This window comes from Pygoscelis adeliae, unplaced genomic scaffold (genome assembly GCF_000699105.1).
Source record: "Pygoscelis adeliae isolate BGI_AS28 unplaced genomic scaffold, ASM69910v1 Scaffold31, whole genome shotgun sequence".
NCBI lineage: Eukaryota > Metazoa > Chordata > Aves > Sphenisciformes > Spheniscidae > Pygoscelis > Pygoscelis adeliae.
The window spans coordinates 3,232,308-3,240,236 of record NW_008824233.1 but is presented as its reverse complement, the minus strand read 5'-3'; positions in this window follow the sequence as shown (position 1 = coordinate 3,240,236).

The window sequence follows — 7,929 nt, the reverse complement described above, 5'->3', positions numbered from 1 at the left end:
CATATTCTATTGCTGCACGGCAGTATCTTTTAATTTCTGAGGTGAGAAAAGTTTCTAATTCAGATCTCAATACTTTGCAGTTTTGACCCATGCCTAACAAATGCTAATGAATTGTTGGCTAAGGGACCCCGTGTGTTGTTAGATACTAGAAACCACAGGAAGATATTTGCATTATTTCTTCTGATATAATTTGCCTATTTATTTATTTATCACTTTCTGGTCATAACATTTTTTGTTTTCTTGTTCTCTGCTATTTTCCTTCAGGATTTCATTTACCGTTTAAGGGCCTGGGATATATTTTGCAGCGTTTTCACCTTTCTTTTCCTTTCGCTGTCTTGCACCTTGATTATAATTTTAGGAATCAGGGTTTGTCAAACCATCTCAGACATGTTGGTTAGGTCTACCTTCCTACATCAAGAGTATCTTCTATTCTGGGCAACGCACAGGTATCAGAAGGCAGAGCGATAGGAGAGAACTGGAAAGTAAGGTCAGAAGCACCACTATAGTGACTCGTACATTCTATATGTATATTTATAGTCTAGGATTATGTTGTATGTTCTGTACTGTTGTGCTCCAAGGCCCTGCAACAGGGGAAAGGGGACTCTATGAGATAGTGACTGTGTATCTGTATAAGAAGCAGAAGGAAAAAACTTTCAAGTTCAGTATGCGAAAAGAGATGATAAATGGATACTATAAAATGCAGATTTTTATTTTCTTATCTAGGCTAGTTTGGGTAGAGCTTCTCTTTTTCAGGACGGCATGGCAGAGAGTATCTGAGGGATCCGATAGCTCTAAGGGACCACAGGAGAAAACAAATATAAGAATATAACACAAGGGGGAGAAAAAGGTAGAGCAGGCAAATGGAACAAAAAGTTTATACAAAACACGGAGTGGCTGAGAGGGCAGAAGAGAACACTCACAACTTTGACTGAAGTCCAGTAAAACAGTATGTCAAATGCAGCGAGGATTGATCCAAAATGCCCAGGTAACATTTCTCTTGACATCTCCTCCCCCAGTTTCAGACAGAATGCAGGGCAGGGACAGGTATTCTCTGCCAGGGCTTTGCTGCTGAACTGGCTCCAAATGCCTCAGTGAGAACTACTAATAGTTGTTGCTCCATTGTGCGGGGATGGCAGGGTAGGGGACAAGAGGAAAGATGGGAAAAGTAAAGGAATGCAGGTAGGGAACTCATATGGGAACAGCAAGCTTTACGTGCCTTGGCACACAAAATTTCCCGCTCATTTTTTTTCATGGGATGAAGAGTCAGGTTTAAGAACTCAGTTTGTCATATGGATCTTTCAGTTCCTGCAAAAGTCAAGGACATCCTAGTGCCTTTTATCTGGATTTTATTTGCGGTTTCCACAAAACTGGATGCTGATTATTTAATTGGCTCCGCATAACCAGACAATGGGGAATCTAATAGGGCTACAGGGAGACACTATGTGTGAGGAAAGTGTCTAGCAGTCCTTTCATGATCTAATGAGCTGTATTGTATTAATTGTTGGGGTGTCACGGGGAGAAAGGGACGAAAAGGCCGATACACTCATGCTTTCTTCCTTCCATTCCATCTCAATATCTACCTCATTTCTGTGGTGATGTCACCTCTGAAGATGACCGAAACAAACTGTTGCCTCCTCCCCAAAATCTTTTTTCATTTTCTCCTGTGTATCTCACTGGTTTTGGACAAGTCAGCGTATCATTGTTGGCCTTTTTAGAACTTTGCTTGTGTTCACAATAATTTTCACCCTCCCCTTTTTATAATGCAAAAGCATGTAATTTTGGGTGTCTTTTACCTGATACAAGGGTCTTCGTTACAAAGTGTCAAGAAGAAAGAACAGAGAAGTCAAGATACATTTCTGTCACTCATGTATGACTGAGACACCATTTCTATCAGATAGTCACATACTTGTGTGCAATCAACCCTTTCCATTTCTGAGCGTCAGACAGAATGGGTAACGTAAGAGATCCACTCTTGCTAAAAGGTTTGCTGAAATTATACTGAATTATGTTAAGCACTATCTGAATGTGAAAATGGACTGTTCAAAAATGGACAAAGCTAATAGCGTGTTTTAAAGTGAAAATGCCTCAACTGTTATGAAGTTAAAGGGTTCCCCTTTGACGGCTTACGATATAATTTCAAAAATAGCAAGTTTGAGTGTGTGAGGCTCTTGAATTTTTTTTATCTAATACTGCAGGTTAGTTATTTTTTGACGATTACATATGTGAAAGAGATTTTATTAATTTCAGAATCCAATTTTGGCCACATTTTAATTTTTTTGCAATTTTTTTAAATACTCCTGTATGTCTTTTAACATGCTGTTTTTACAGCCGGGATGTATATTTACACGTGTGTTTCTAACAAGCCCTTGAATAATCTTTGGATCTCTTCAAATGAATGTCATAGATTTCACATGATGCCCACATCAAAGGCCACAATGTGCAGATTCCTGATTTTCCAGAATCTCTGACTTGCCAGGCATATATTTCTGTCAACAGCCGTTTCATCTGATAGGGAAACCGTTTGTATCCTTTTTCCTTATAGACTAATTTTGATGCTCAGTATTCCAATACTACCTCTTGCTATGGAGATGAATTTTTATTTGAGCTCTCTGTTGGTATCAACCCCCTGTTAGTTTAATCTAGAAGCCTGGGCGGGGGGATTCCTAGACAAAGACTTCATTGTTGCAGGCAGTTTCTACACAGGAGCTGTGGTAATGTAATGAAAAATATTGGGGGAGATGGAAATAACCTCTACTATGGGCGTATAAATGCTTTCTGCATGAAAGACATTTCCTTATGTCTGTCTGTCACGTTATTGCAAAATAGTTTGCCTTCTACTGCACTTCTGCTGAATAAGCATCTCTAGTCTCATTTTCTGAGTTTTAATGGGAACTGTAGTTGCTGTTTACTCCTAAAACCCAGGACATGGGTGTTTTAAAAATGAATGCAACCTATGAGGGTCTCCTGAGATTTACTTTTTCTCCTTAATTTGTCTGAGGTATCAGTCCACCTGGATTTGGCTGTGTTCCGAAACCCTGGGAAAATTTCTTCCAGCTTTTCATGACTGTGGGTTACTGTTTTTATTAAAAGCCAGATATGAAATTCAAACCCCACTGAAAGTGATTGCATGTTTCCATTGACCTGAACTCACCAAAAAAAAAGTGACAATATCCTTAAAGGTTTTTGCTTTTGTGAAGTTGGAAATCTGACCTCCATACCTCTGTGTCAGCACCTGGTCACACATGCCAGCGTACCACAGGGACTGCTGGAAGACAGCAGGGCTGAGGTTCTTTAATCTTACTTTCACCTCTACAACCATTTTCCTCCCCAAAACACATATTAATTGAATGGGATATCTACCTGTTACCGACAACAGTAGAGTTATTCTAACTTTCAGGGTAAAAGATATTGCATCTTCACTATATTTTAAATCGGCTTCAGGGGATAATTTGTAACTACTGTCATGTCTCCCTTTTCCCACACTTTCCCATTTCCCCTGTCAGTCACTCTGAAGATTGTTATCACTAAGTGTAGTCTCTGCTCACAGAAACATCCTGTTTGTTTTTTTCTTTCTTTCTGTTATTAAGCACCTCTCAACTGCTAGAAACTTTGGCATTTCCTCGCTCCCTTTTCTGAAAAGTAGCTTTTCTTACACACAAGGCAGGAAAACTGTTACAAAGTATATATAGGAATTTTTTCAAGTCGTAACACAGAATATGTATATGGGATCCCAAGCCTTGTAGGACACCTCAGCTTGGCATGAGTTAAATGCATTGTGTGCTATGCAAAAGTAGGCTGTTGGCATCTTGTGGCTGCTTTAATCAGACAAGTATATAGCTTTACTGTCTCTCTTATATCGATTCTGATTAACTCCTAATGAATGTCTCTGAGCGCATCTTATTTCACAACTAAGATGTGGCCTCTTCATACAAAGTTTATTACCAAGAGGCTTAAGACTAATCCACCAGTTGCCAATATTACCTCCTGGTCACTTGGGAATGATGATATTCAAACTGCTCAGTGCTTCACTGTGCGCTGAACAGCAAAACATTTCAAGGGTAAGAATTATTTGGTAGAGCTGGAAACATGATTTTTGCCATACCAGATACTGAACCATTTTTTCCCTTGGCCACAAATGACTCGGGAGCTCTGCAGGAGGATGTACTCCCACTCCCAGCATAGCCACACTACTTAGCAGGATCTTCTTTTAATTTCCTCCCCTTGTAGTTGCCCATTCCTCCAACATAGCAAAGAAGCAGTTTTGGATGACCCACTGAGTTGCTGTCACTCAAATAGTTAGTACCTGTGGTTGAGTGTTATCGCCTATTCCACAGCAGCCCATGGAAGGAAAGATTACATTTTCAATCAACACTCTGCGCTGTGGTATTTGCTCCTCTTCCAACAAGAGGAATTTAATGCTTTGAGGTATGGCAAGTAGTTAGTACCAGACAGTATTTATCCAAGGGTTCTGATGCGATTTAAGAAAATTAGGCTCTGAACTATGACAGAATCAGGTAATCTTTCAGTCAAAATCGCCAGACATCCTGGACAACGGAGTTTTGAATGGTGCAAACCAGGATGATGGATTTTCTCCTCCTCAGGGAGCCATGCTTCTCACTCAGGTTTGTCTTTTATAATGGTAAGCTGCTGTTTAAATGTCTTTCTGCTAAGGTGCCACAAGGGAGAACGTGTCCACAAATTAAAATGTATTACAATACCAATTCATAAAACAATGTGAAAAATCCACTTGTTTCTGGGTTTAAAAATAATTGTGAACTGTTTTAATTCATCACATGACCTGTTTGTCTCTTGCTATTACTTTTATTATGTATGTCCTGCTTCCCCTATTCTGATCCCCACAGTGACTCAAATCCTGCTCCCCCAATTAGAGAAAGATCGAACTGTGTCCAAATATATTCAGACTTAATTACTTGCACAGGACTGAAATCATTGCTAATTTGCTAAAATAAGAGCTACCCCGCGCTCCATACATCCATTGCGACCCTCAATCTCATTAGTTGAAACACTGAATACATCCATGTGATAAATTTTTCTATCAATCAACCAGCAAGGAGACAGTAGGGCGCACTGCATTCATCCACCTCTATTTGGAGCACTGTCAAAAAGAAAACTTAGTTGTTAAAGATGTTGCTTTATGACAATAAATTTACTTATCACATGGTTGCCAGAACTCCGCAACAGGCTAAGATTCATGTTTACATTTTCAAGGAATATTGACTGAGGCAGGGGCAGGGAAACTAATTTAAGGAAGAAAATCCAGCCTTATATAGAAATGATAAGTAAAGCAGATCTTTTGAAAGTATACTTTTTAAAGTTTATAAGCTACATACAGTCCCCAGGGCAATGTACAGATAAGGGAATTGATTCTGTAGTCCCTTTCCTAGTAGCGCTTCTGTTAACTTCTCATTTCTACTAGTATGAGCGAAAAGAGAGGAATAAAACTTAATTGCCATTGGCTCAGGATCCTGTGGATTTGTTCAAAAGTGTGCAAAGACATTGGATTTGTTTAAAGACATATCTGGCTTGCCTTAGAAAAAAGGAAATAGCAGGTGCAAATATGTAAATGTACACACAGTTGCCACTTAATGGGAAAAAAGAAGTATTTGTCCATTTTGCCTAGATAGACATTTCGCAGACCTTTGAAAATGTAGCTAGTATCTATCTAATGGTTTTATTGGCAGGAGACTTCAGTAGCCTTTTAATATCATAAAGTAGACCACATAATACAACTGCAGCACACAGCTCCGAGGGCCTGGTTTCCAGTAGGTGATTTGACAGTGTTTTATACCCACTCACTTTGCATGGGCCTGAATGGCTGCACAGTGTGCGTGAAATTACAGGCTCGAGTCTCAGGAATTTATCTTTTAATCTCATTTGAAAGCCTTAAATCATAATATTAGTTCTGAGGCTGAGATCTGCTTACAGATCAGTGACATCACATCACTCCTTCTTTTTTCTTCATGCTGATTAACCTGTTTAGACTTTCATAGAAGTCCTTGATGTAGGAGCTAAATGTCCTTGAAAACACTGGGTTCTTGGCAAGTAGGCAAATTCCCAGTATGAGGCAAAGGCGGCCAATTTTGCTTTCATTACACTGTTGCTATTCCCACCAACTTCCCAATTTTCATGAAAGTAGTACACACACACACGTTAGAGAAGGGTTCAGTGTACTGCACGACCTGGATTCTATTTCTAGCATTGCCATGAGTGGCTTTCTGCCTCTCTTCACCCGTCACTTCAAGCAAATAAAAACCAGTTTTGTCTCTTGAGAGAAGATACTCTTACTTTTTTATAAAGCAGGAAAATAATCATTTGGCATAATCATATGACATACAAGGTTGTTCTGCAAGGGAAATTGTTACTAGAAGTTTCTTGGATCTTGCAGATTCTTACATCTAAATGACTTAGTTTCAACAAGAAGGTCTTAGTGTCAACAACCCAATTTTCAACAAGCAGATTAGATTTATTTTCAAATTAACACTGTTGAAATGTACCTCTCAGAGAAATTCTGGTAAGAGAAAACTCCAGAGCATATTAATTAAATGACCTTTTCCCTACCACTTGTCACAGTCTTACTTATTTGCATATCCACTCAGCTAGGTGCCTCATAGATCTGGAAGGTATTACTGCTATGCTAGTTCAGTCTAAGAATCTGAATGTATTTCCTGATATTTTTGTATACTGAATGCCAGCTGTGCTATCTGTTTTCATATTTCAGACCTGTACTCCATTCATTTGCCTAACTTAAAGAAGCTGAGAAAAATGGGAAAGAGAAATATGGAACTCACAGTTTTGACAATATTTCAAGGAAATTTTTTGCTGTGGGTTCTTTAGACACCTTATTTCAATTTAGAAAAGCTATTTTTGGATCACTCCCTTCCAGCTGAAGAATACTGCCAATAGAAATTTTAAAATCTGATTCATGTATTTCTCATAATTTTGAGGACAGAAAGATTCTGCCAGACAGTAGTCGATCCATATAAACAAAACTCTGTCCCAATCTAATTCCACCCTGTCTTGATCAAGCCAGCCCAGTGAAAAGAATGAGGGATTGTATTCCGGCTGCAATTCCAGCTCGAACATGAAATGCTTATGGCATTGAACCCATGTTCTAAAAAACAAGAGCATGAAGAATAATCTAGCACCTTCAGTAATATAATAGCGTATCTGCTATGTTTCACTATTTGCTGTAAATCTTGCAGGCTTTTCTGTTCAGTCTCTGTCCCTATAGTAGTATAACTTCCATTATTTTACTCCTGTCTAAGCAACTTCCAGGAAGCAGTTTTCTAAATTAAAATGACATCACTTCAAAACCCTGTAAATTCAAGTCAGTGTTCACAAAATGTACTAGATTGGCAGCCTTTGACCGTAAAGTCTTTAACCAGCTGAAACACACCAGACGGCACAAGATTCCCAGTATTGCTCTGCCTGGTATTTCAAATCTACTCATCCCTTCTCCCTCGCTTTCTGCAGTTTGGCTATGTTGACATCTATCTGATACTTTGACAACATTAAATATTTCTGAGAAGAAAACTGATTTTGGAACATTGGCATTATTGACATTGTTAATGTTTTCAAAAAGATGTAAATGACTCACGAACAGAAATTCCTTTTTGAGAACATTCAGCCATGCCCAGGATTTTGAAGGTGCAATTTCACCACTATTAGGTTTCTCGCTTGTTCTGGTGTTTCAAAAGTGTAGATTCATGCATTTTATTTGTCTGAACATGGCACTTCGGAGCCTCAACCATACCACCAAGACACAGCAATGATTTTTAAATTCTTACTGTCACGTAAGGCAGTGATGGCTGAAGTTTAATCAGACAAGGACTCTCATATCCCTGCTCCGATACCGTGTTCCGGTAGCAGCCTGATACTTCAAACTGTGGTAAATTTTCTATACATAAT